We start from the raw sequence: 11,228 nt of genomic DNA on the forward strand, positions 1-11,228 counted from the left end.
CTTAGTCATATTCATAATCCTGGTATTTAGCACTGTGCTAGGATGTACTGGGTGCTCAATAAAAGTTGTTGAAACTAAGCTGACTCCTATCTCAATTTGTAAGAGGAGGTGTAACTATTACCTCTTTTGCCTATTTGGCCACTAGAGAGCGAAGTGCTCACAAAATTCTCTCCCCTGAAAGCAAAGTTCTCTTCATCCAACAGACAGGAGTGGTCCTTTTCATCCCAAGTACATAAAAATCCATTCCTGGTTGGGGGAAGGGAGTCACCATCTGTGAATAGTTTCCTGCCCATCAGACAGGACCTCCAGTTGGGGCGATTAGTACCATAAACTTCCAGAAGATTAGACAAACACACACACCTGGTACTCAGCAGCTTCAAAAGTCTAAACCCCCCTCAATAGATCAGAGACTGAACTGCAAACAGGGGAGCCCCACTCACCTCGAGTACATTGTTGCTGTCTTCCTATTTCCTGAACAAAAGGTCTCACTTTTAAAAGGCTGCTTGGTAAAAGGTCAAATGAATGACTGTGGCAGTTGACTAAAACCTTTACAACCAAAATGAAAAGAGCATCAGCACTGTATCCCCTGAGCCTGTGTGAGGTGCAGTTTGTATAGTGAAGCAGTTTGTATAGTGAAGGCCCTCATCTGGACTCGGGCATCCTGGGTTCAAATTTGCCCCAGACCCCCAATTCCCCACCTGGGCACGGACACGTACAGTGATCATACGACTGTGAGCCGGTGCCTCTGTACCCATAGCTCTACTGTGAGAATAACAGTACCCACGTGGTGCTGGCTGAGGACTAAGAAGGAGGTGGGCACGCAGGGCTGAGTAGTGCCTGATGTGATCCAGGGACAGCCCACCTGGACAAGTCAACAGGAGGGGAATAGATGGGCAAGGTGCTTTCATTTCATCCTTTTAGGATGTTATTATGTCCATCTAACACAGGAAATTCAGGCTGTGGTCTACCCAAAGCAGGGTTCTTTCAAGAGGATCAGCTTGCCTTCTGAGGCACGGAAAAGTGTGTTTGCCCCCAAATGTTCCTGAGATGATCAGTCACTATGCCTCACGCCTCTACCATTTGAACCCCTCCTGTAGGTTAAGTCATTTAATGTCCCAACAGAATGAGATTTAAATAGAAGTCGGTGTCAAGTTCTGGACTACTGCTTGTATTAGTATCTATCACATTAATTTAGAAAATTCAGAGTAGACATCCATCTCTGCTCACGCCCACCCAGTGTCTAGGAAAGAGGACAGAACCATTGGGATACAATTTGTTGGGTAAAACCCAGGACAGAGCCTGTCTGAGCCCTTAGAAAAGGGCAAGAAAGACCAAAGGGACATCAAGGGACAACTGGGAGAGTGACAGGACTGAGGGTCAAAAGTTTCAAGAGCCCTTGGGCAGAGCACCCTGAGAATGTCACCCAGCAAAGCACAGATGAAGATAATTTACCAAAGAGCAAACTCAGCCGGAAATTACAGACGCTTCAGTAACACCAGCACAGATGAGTTCTCCCCTTGTGGCTGCAAGCACCACATCATAACTGAATTTTCTCCCTCAGCCAACCTGGATGTTTTTTTCCTAGGAACTAAGACATGTGCTGAGGGAAAGCCAATCACTGCCTAAACAGGAAAAGAAAAGAAAAAAAAAAAGTCCTTTTATAAACTTTTGCTACTGGAAATTTCATGGGTCAGAAAGCAAAGTTTGGTGGAAAGAATCAGTGGGAAAATAGGAGTGTTTTACATGCAGCCCCCCACTTTCCCAGGCCATCATGGCTTTGGTTTCTTATTTTCACTGAATTTGTGTTTCCATAGAGGCACAAGCATCATGACTCCAGGAAGGGACCCAGAAAAGCAGCCATGGCCCTTTCTGGTGTCCTTTGCTTTGCAGGTTGACCTGTGATTATTTATTTGTTTGCCTGATTGTTTACAAAATTTTATTTATTTTGAGATGGAGAGAGAAAGCATGAGCAGGGGAAGGGCAGAGAGAGGAGAGAGCAAGAATCTCAAGCAGGTTCCCCACTGCCAGCATGGAGCCCAACAAGGGGCTAGAACTCACAAACCAAACCGTGAGATCATGACCTGAGCCGAAGTCCAACATTTAACCAACTAAGCCACCGAGGCACCCCAACCTGTGATTTTTTAAATGTATTTATGCCACACTTGTGGTGAGCATAACATAACATACGGAGTTGTCGAATTGCTATGTTGTACACCTAAATCATTGTCAACTACAGTTCAGATAAAAAATTATAATATAGCAGCGTTATCAACAATAGCCAAATTATGGAAAGAGCCCAAATGTCCATCAACTGATGAATGGATGAAGAAGTTGTGGTGTATACACACACACACACACACACACACACACACACACACACACCATGGAATACTACTCAGCGATGAAAAAGAATGAAATCTTGACATCTGTAACAATGTGGATGGAACTGGAGGGTATTATACCAAGCAAAATAAGTGAGTCAGAGAAAGATATATAATTTCACTCATAGGTGGAATTTGAGAAACTTAACAGATGATCATAGGAGAGGGAAGGAAAAATAAGATAAAAACAGAGGGAGGCAAACCATAAGAGACTCCTAAATACAGAGAACAAACTGGGGGTTGAGAGAGGTGGGAGGAGGGAGTGGGGAAAATGGGGGATGGGCATTGAAGAGGGCACTTGTTAGGATGAGCACTGGGAATTGTATGTAAGTGATGAATCACTGGGTTCTCCTCCTAAAGCCAAGACTACACTGTATGTTAGCTACCTTTTTTTTATGGTAGCTAACTTTTGAATAAAAATTTTTAAAAAGGGGGCGCCTGGGTGGCGCAGTCGGTTAAGCGTCCGACTTCAGCCAGGTCACGATCTCGCGGTCCGTGAGTTCGAGCCCCGCGTCGGGCTCTGGGCTGATGGCTCAGAGCCTGGAGCCTGTTTCCAATTCTGTGTCTCCCTCTCTCTCTGCCCCTCCCCCGTTCATGCTCTGTCTCTCTCTGTCCCAAAAATAAATAAACGTTGGGAAAAAAAAATTAAAAAAAAAATTTTAAAAAGAAACTATAATATAGCTAAACAAAAAAATAAAATGAGTTTATGCAAATCCCACTTCTTAGCCTCAAAAGCATTGCAGGCAGTTTACAATAAAATAATATAAATCTGGTGGAATAAAGGAGAAATTCAGACTGTGGAAAAGAAGAAGTAACTCAGTAACCACAGAGTTATATGTACAGTGTTTAAAAATGCTCGTAAAGCCCTAAATAGAGACAAGGGCCCGTTCCTAGGGAAGCCAAGAGCAGATGACGCAGCTGAATTGGAGCTGCTGTATACAGCCCGCTTTGAACTAGATTTCAACCCCGAAAAGATGATTGCATCCAGCCCCCAGTCAGGCATCTTGAATAAGAAAAGAAAAAGCAAAACCAGAAGAGCAGGAGGCGATCAAAGGCTTCCTTTCTATAAATAACTCCCCCTAGGGGAATAAACAGGCTCAGAGGCAGGAAACCCGAGCTGGAGAACCCACCGAGGAGCGCCCGCACCTAGTGCCTGGTGGAGCCGGACCGGCACTTGACCTGGCAAGACGGAGCCCCGCAATCCGCGCAAGCACGTACCTGTTACCAGGGCCCGGGGCCCGCGCGGCAGGGCCGCACCTGCACCTGCCCGGTGAAATGCACCCGAATGGGGCGCGGGGGCGTCGCCGCCAAGAGCAAAGCAGGTGGCAGCAGGGGCGTCGGAAACAGACAGTGGGAAAGGCCAGGTAGGGATACCCCTCGGTGGGGCCCCACTGCCGCCGCACAACCCCAAACTCTGACCGCTCAGGCACCGCTAGCCACACTAACGGGGACTTCTGGCTCCACCAAGAGCACCTTCTCGCGTCGCTCGTCCACTTGGCCGCCCAGAACACTGCCTGGCCTGCCCCAACTTTCTCCTGCCTGTCCTTAGGTCTTGCCTTAAATGTCAAAGTGTCACCTCCTCAGGGAGGTCTCGCTGGACCGACCCCTAGGCTAGGTGAGCCGAGCCTCCCCACCTTCCACACACTCCAGCAACAACTCACCCACCTTGTAATCGCTTGAACCGTGCGTCTGCCTTCTCTTTGAGGCTGGAAACTCTCCAAAGGCAAGGGCGGGATCTTTATTCCTGGTACATAGTGAAATGAAGGTGACTAAAGGTTTTGCTAAATAAGAGGGAAAAGTAGCCAAATTGAGCCCCTCTTGATGGGATGTTTGGTGAAGGAGATGCAGAGTATGGGTTCAAAATTGCTTATTCAGTGCATTGCTTTGCCGGTGTCACTTCTTCCTTCATCACAAGAGTGACTGAGATCTGGATTTACTCTTCCTTTCCTAGGGGCCCCTGGTAGATTTCCATTGCTACCCCAAGCGTGGATTCTGCCAGCAAGAACTTGAGCCTTCCCCATCTGTGTTTTGGGGAATAGGGAATTCATTATCCTGTGATAGGACCTTCAACGACACATGATGTCTATCAGGAATACTGCCCGCCCTCTCCCCGCGCCCACCGCGCAAAGAAAAGAAAGGAGATAAATGCAAAGACTAAGCATCTGGGAAAAGGAATCCAGTCTGACCTCCAGGTAAGTGGATGGGGATGGCTTCAGGTCAGAGAAAACCTCAACTTGAGATCTACCATCACTGCCGAGGATTTTCATAAAAAAAGGAGAATTCAGGGGTGACCAGAGTGCATGTCTTCAAGAATAATTGCCGACAGATACAAAATATTCCACATCTGAGAGTTCCATGATTTTGTTAAACAGTCTTCTGTTGGGCTGCTTTGTTGTTTTTTGTTTGTTTTTCCCCAAGTGATTGCTCACACAGTGCTGAAGAGCAGGGTCGTATACAAAACTTTTTAGCCACTTTTCTGGTAATTGTTCAGCATATATTCCTACGTTCCTATAAGTGAAATTACTAGGTCAAAGGATATGAACCTAAGACTACTGCAACCTAAGGCCAAACTTCTTTTTTTTTTTTTTTTTTTCAACGTTTATTTATTTTTGGGACAGAGAGAGACAGAGCATGAACGGGGGAGGGGCAGAGAGAGAGGGAGACACAGAACCGGAAACAGGCTCCAGGCTCTGAGCCGTCAGCCCAGAGCCCGACGCGGGGCTCGAACTCACGGACCGCGAGATCGTGACCTGGCTGAAGTCGGACGCTTAACCGACTGCGCCACCCAGGCGCCCCTAAGGCCAAACTTCTTGAGTGTTGTATCGTTTTATCTCCTAATGGAGGATCAGGGGCTTATTTTAGCACAGCCTTCTTAAAAAGTCTTTGCTAAAAAAATAAAATTAAAAATAAAGTTAAAAATCTTTACTCCATTAATGAAAAATGGTATCTCTTTGTTTTCTTTTAATTTTTTAAGTGTTTTTGAGAGAGAGAGAGAGAGAGAGAACCAGCAGGGGAGGGGCAGAGAGAGAGAGAGAGGGAGACAAAGTATCCAAAGCAGGCTCCAGTGTCTGAGCTGTCAGCACAGAGCCCGGTGCAGGGCTGGAACCCATGAGCCATGAGATCATGACCTGAGCTGAAGTCCGCAGCTCAACCGACTGAGCCACCCAGGCGCCCCATGATATCTCTTTTTGAAAGAGTAGTTCTTGGGGTGCCTGGGTGGCTCAGTTGGTTAAGCAACCGACTTCAATTCAGGTCATAATCTCACAGTTCATGAGTTCAAACCCTGTGTTGGGCTCTGTGCTGACAGCTCAGAGCCTGGAGCCTGTTTTGGATTCTACGTCTCCCTCTCTCTGCCCCTCCCCTACTCGTGCTCTGTCTCTCAAAGATAAATAAACATTAAAAGAGTAGTTCTTCTTTCCTTTTGAATTACCAGAAAAACTTTGTTTTTCTATGTTTTACTGGCCATTTGCATTTCTTCACCTGTGAAGGAGATTCACAGTGCACATTTAAACGGGAAAAGAACTAGAATATTGCCAATACCTCTGTACTTCTTATCTATCTCATCCCACAGACTCCTCATCCTCCATTTATTTTTCTATTATTATTCCATTTATCATTCCCTTGCTTTTAAAAATATATCTTAGGGGCGCCTGGGTGGCGCAGTCGGTTAAGCGTCCGACTTCAGCCAGGTCACGATCTCGCGGTCCGTGAGTTCGAGCCCCGCGTCGGGCTCTGGGCTGATGGCTCAGAGCCTGGAGCCTGTTTCCGATTCTGTGTCTCCCTCTCTCTCTGCCCCTCCCCCGTTCATGCTCTGTCTCTGTCAAAAATAAGCAAACATTAAAAAAAGATTAAGGGGCGCCTGGGTGGCGCAGTTGGTTAAGCGTCTGACTTCAGCCAGGTCACGATCTCGCGGTCCGTGAGTTCGAGCCCCGCGTCAGGCTCTGGCCTGATGGCTCGGAGCCTGGAGCCTGTTTCCGATTCTGTGTCTCCCTCTCTCTCTGCCCCTCCCCCGTTCATGCTCTGTCTCTGTCCCAAAAATAAATAAACGTTGAAAAAAAAAAAAAGATACAATTTTCAATGGATTGTATCTCTTCTAAAAAAAAAAAAAATATATATATATATATATATATATCTTAAATACAAATGAGCATACCCCTACAAAGTACATTGTTTTGGGTTAAATTCAATAAGTGCACTTTTTGGGGCACCAGGTGGCTCGGTCGATTAAGTGTCTGACTCTTGATTTTGGCTCTGGTCGTGACCTCACAGTCATGAGTTCGAGTCCCGCACCGGGCTCTGTGCTGACAGAGACGAGCCTGCTTGGGATTCTCTCTCTCCCCCCATCTCTGCCCCTCCCCTGCTCAAGCTCTCTCTCAAAAATAAATGAACATTTTTTTTAAAAAGTACGTGCACGTTTTCTTCAGTAAGTGCACTCCTGAGCCTTGCATTTTCCTATGCAATCCTTCTAAGATCGACACACGTAATTTTGCACAGCTGCATTATAGTCCTTCCCACGGCTAATATTCTAGTGCATGACTACAGTATCATGTATTTAGCCGCTGTTCAAATGATGGACATGGGAGTTTTTTCCAGTTTGTTTGCTGTGACAGACAACGCTGCTCTGAACGTCCCCTTGTCTCCAGAGCCTGTGAGCAAACACTTCTCGGGTGTGGACCCAGGAGAGGGACTGCTAGGCTGAGCTAATAACGTTCGGGTTTAAAAGATACTGCTAACTGTTTTCCAAAATAGTTATACCAATTTACCTCCCATTACCAGTGGTTTTTATCTGTTTTCAACTGATATCTTTTTTTTTAATTTTTTTTTTTAACGTTTATTTATTTTTGAGACAGAGAGAGACAGAGCATGAACGGGGGAGGGTCAGAGAGAGGGAGACACAGAATCCGAAACAGACTCCGGGCTCTGAGCTGTCAGCACAGAGCCCGATGCGGGGCTCGAACTCACGGACCGCGAGATCGTGACCTGAGCCGAAGTCAGCCGCCCAACCGACTGAGCCACCCAGGCGCCCCTCAACTGAATATCTTTTAGGCCAGATACTTGTTCTTTTTTTTTTTTTTAATGCTTATTTATTTATTTTGAGAGAGAGAGATAGAGAGTGAGCAGGGGAGGGGCACAGCGAGAGGGAGACAGAATCCCAAGCAGGCTCCTCACCAGCAGCGAGGAGCCCAACACAGGGCTTGAACCCACGAACCGTGAGATCATGACCTGAGCTGAAATCAAGAGCCAGACGCTTTTTTTTTTTTTTTTTGAATATTTATTTATTTCTGAGAGAGAGAGAGACAGAGCATGAGCGGGGGGAGGGGCAGAGAGAGAGGGAGACACAGAATCTGAAGCAGGCTCCAGGCTCCAAGCTGTCAGCACAGAGCCCCACGCGGGGCTCGAACTCACGAGCCGCGAGATCATGCCCTGAGCCGAAGTCGGACTTTCAACCAACTGAGCCACCCAGGCACCCCATGCTTGTTCTTTCTGATTTGCAATTTATACTGATTTTCACAACTGCCTTGGAGAATTGTGAGGTTGTCAAACACAAAACTTCACATTGTGGTTTTTACAAGAATCCTCTGGAGGCAGTGAGCCAGCTTATCACAAATCCCTTATTGTGCACCAAATTTAGGCCACGGTGGCTTCGATTAGACCCATGGTTCCCAGGACAATGGCAGGGGTGTTACTAACCTATGAGGTCTGCTGTGGGGTGCCTGGGTGGTTCAGTCAGCTAAGTGTCCTGCTGTGAGCTTGGTGTGGGGAGTTTTCTTAGTGACACAAGAGTCCTTTGCACCGTAGCTCCAGCAGCTGCTTTTAGAATCTCCTGCTATTTGTAGCTCTATGCCGTCACCTCCCCTGTTACATACAACCTTCTATTTAAACCAGCCACTCTTGGCATCTTGAACTACTACTCTTCTTAAAGCTCATAAAAACACTCACACGCTCTTCGATTTGGGATTCATAATTGTGGGCATTTATTCTAAAAATGGTAACAACCGGCGCCTGGGTGGCTCAGTCGGTTTGAGCATCCGACTCTTGATTTCGGTTCAGGTCATGATCCCAGGATCATGGGATTGAGCCCCGTGTTGGGGCTCCGCATGGAGCCTGCTTAAGTGTCTCTCGCTCCCTCCCTCTACCCTTCTCCCCCGCTTTCTCTCTTAAAAAATAAAAAATTAAAAAGTAGTAACAACTAAAAATGGTAACAAAAGAAGAAATTATATTCATAAAGATATTGATAGCAACATTGAGTGATTTTTTAATTGGAAAATTTACTTTTTTATTTTTTTAATTATTTTATTTATTTACTTTTCAATTTTTTTATGTTTGTTTATTTTTGAAGGAGAGAGAGAGACAGAATGTGAACGGGTAGGGACAGAGAGAGAGGGAGACACAGAATCTGAAGGAAGCTCCAGGCTCTGAGTTGTTAGCACCGAGCCCGATGTGGGGCTTAAACTCACAAGCCATGAGATTGTGACCTGAGCCAAAGATGGACGCTTAACTGACTGAGCCACCCAGGTACCCCAAGTTATTATTTTAAAGTAATCTCTACACCTAACATGGGGCTCAAACTCCTAACCCAAGATCAAAAGTCAAATGTTCTACCAACTGGGCCAGCCAGGCACTCCTTAACTGGAAATTTTTATTTATTTATTTTTAAGTTTATTTATTTATTTCGAGAGAGAGAGAAAATCCGAAGTAGGCTCTGTGCCCTGTCAGTACAGAGCCTGATGTGGAGGTCAAACTCACACACTATGAGATCGTGACCTGAGTGGAAACCAAGAATCAGATGCTCGACCGACTGAGCCACCCAGGCACTCCCTTAATGGGAAAATTTTTAACATTCAACAGTAGGGAATATATTATGCAAAGTGGTTGTGTCCACTAAGTGGGACAAGGTGTGACACAGACTTTTCTTCTTCCCTGAACCATTTGAGATTAGTTGCAGAAATCGTGTCTCTTCACCCCTAAGTATTTCAGGATAAATTTCCTAAGAATAAGAAGGTTCTCTTACACAACCACATTGCAATGTTCAAATGTAGAAAACTTAACATTGATCAAAGGCCGATATCTCGTTCGGTACATGCTCATATTTTGCCAGTTGTCCCAATAACATCCTTCGTGGCAATATTCTCTCTTCCAAAGTCACACATTTCATGCAGTTGTCATGTCTCTTTATTCCCCTTTAATCTGGATGGTTCCTTAATCTTTGTCTTTCGAGATCTTGACAATTTTTAAGAATCCATCTCATATCATTATCCCTCAATTTGAGTTTGTCTAAGGCTTCCTCATGATCCAATTCAGGTTATGCATTTTGGGCACATGATGTCAGGTCACCCTTATTGATGATGCTGACTTTGATCACTCGGTTGAAGTGGTATCTACCAGATTTTTCCACTATAAAGTTTCCTCTGGAGGGGTATCTGAGTGGCTGAGTTGGTTAAGCACCCGACTTCGGCTCAGGTTGTGGGTTTGAGCCCTGTGTCAGGCTCTGTGCTGACAGCTCATAGCCTGGAGCCTGCTTCAGATTCTGTGTTTCCCTCTCTCTCTCTCAAAAATAAATAAACAGTAAAAAAAAAACAAAACACACACACACACACACACACACACACACACACACACTATAAAGTTTCCTGTGGAATGAGCCTGCGTAGTATTCCCCAACAAGCTTTCAACCAGAGGATTTAGCATCCATTAACAACTGCTGCCTGAGTCAGTGATTGCTATAATAGTTGTAATGCAGTTACTTTTCTAACTCTGCTGTTCCTTTAGTATTTATTAGCTGGCATTCTACTGTAAAGAAGGGCTGTCCCTTTTACCTCTGTGTATGTATTTGTAAGATTATCTGCTTTTTAGTATCATTCTGGACTTACGCGTCCTTTTTTTTCTTTTTGTTTTTATTTTATTTTTGAGAAAGAGAGAGCAAACAAGCAGGAGAGGGCAGAGAGAGAGGGGAGGACGGAGGATCCGAAGCAGGCTCCACACTGACAACACAGAGCCTGATGCCGGGCTCGAACACACAAACACAGGAGCCGTGAGATCATGACCTGAGCTGAAGTCAGACACTCAACCGGGTCACCGAGGCTCCCGGATCCTTTTTTTTTTTCCAATGTCATAATTCACCACTGTCATAATTCATCTTGATTTCAAATTGCTGCAAATTTGGCCATTGGAAGCCCTGTCAATCTGCCCCCACTGTGTCCTTCCTGGCCTGTTTCCATCATTATTTGAGCACCTCTTAGCTCTCAGCTGGCACTTCAAGCTGTTCCTACCTTATCTTTCACTTTCCTTGCCATTACTCCAGGGAGCGCTGGACAATGGTGTTTAGAAACCAAGCCTCGGACACAGGAATGCTCCTGGCTCTTGAAGTGGTACTGTTCCCCAGGCTCTTTCAGCAGGCAGATCTAGGAAATAGATTCTGATCCACAGAGCTCTGGTTCCAATCCACAGAGCTCGTCCTTGCCATCCCTCCCTCCATGTTTGTGACACCCTACTCCCAGTGAGAATCCTGCCTCCCATCAGTATTATGTTCGCCAGTGTACTTAATCCCACAAAACACAGAAAATATTTTCAGAATTGCTACACCAGACCACTGCCAACTAAGCGAAGTTCACAATTTCTTTTGTAGTTTTGTTTGCTTGTTTACACACAGAAGGTATACAAAGATTTGTGTTCAAAAGTAATTTGGGTTTACTTTCTCCCCTGCAGTTAATTTACTATACCATTTAGTTCATTTGTTTACTTCTGTTTGTATTCAATTTTAGTTTTCTCTTCCCTCATCTTTGTTGATTTAATTTTACTTTTTGCTTAAAACACCGTTTCTAAAAGTCAAAACTACTCCCCAAAAGT

The sequence above is a fragment of the Lynx rufus genome, unplaced genomic scaffold (assembly GCF_022079265.1).
Source record: "Lynx rufus isolate CCGP_SWC_20201006 ecotype Redwood Valley unplaced genomic scaffold, mLynRuf1.p SCAF_5, whole genome shotgun sequence".
Classification (NCBI taxonomy): Eukaryota; Metazoa; Chordata; class Mammalia; order Carnivora; family Felidae; genus Lynx; species Lynx rufus.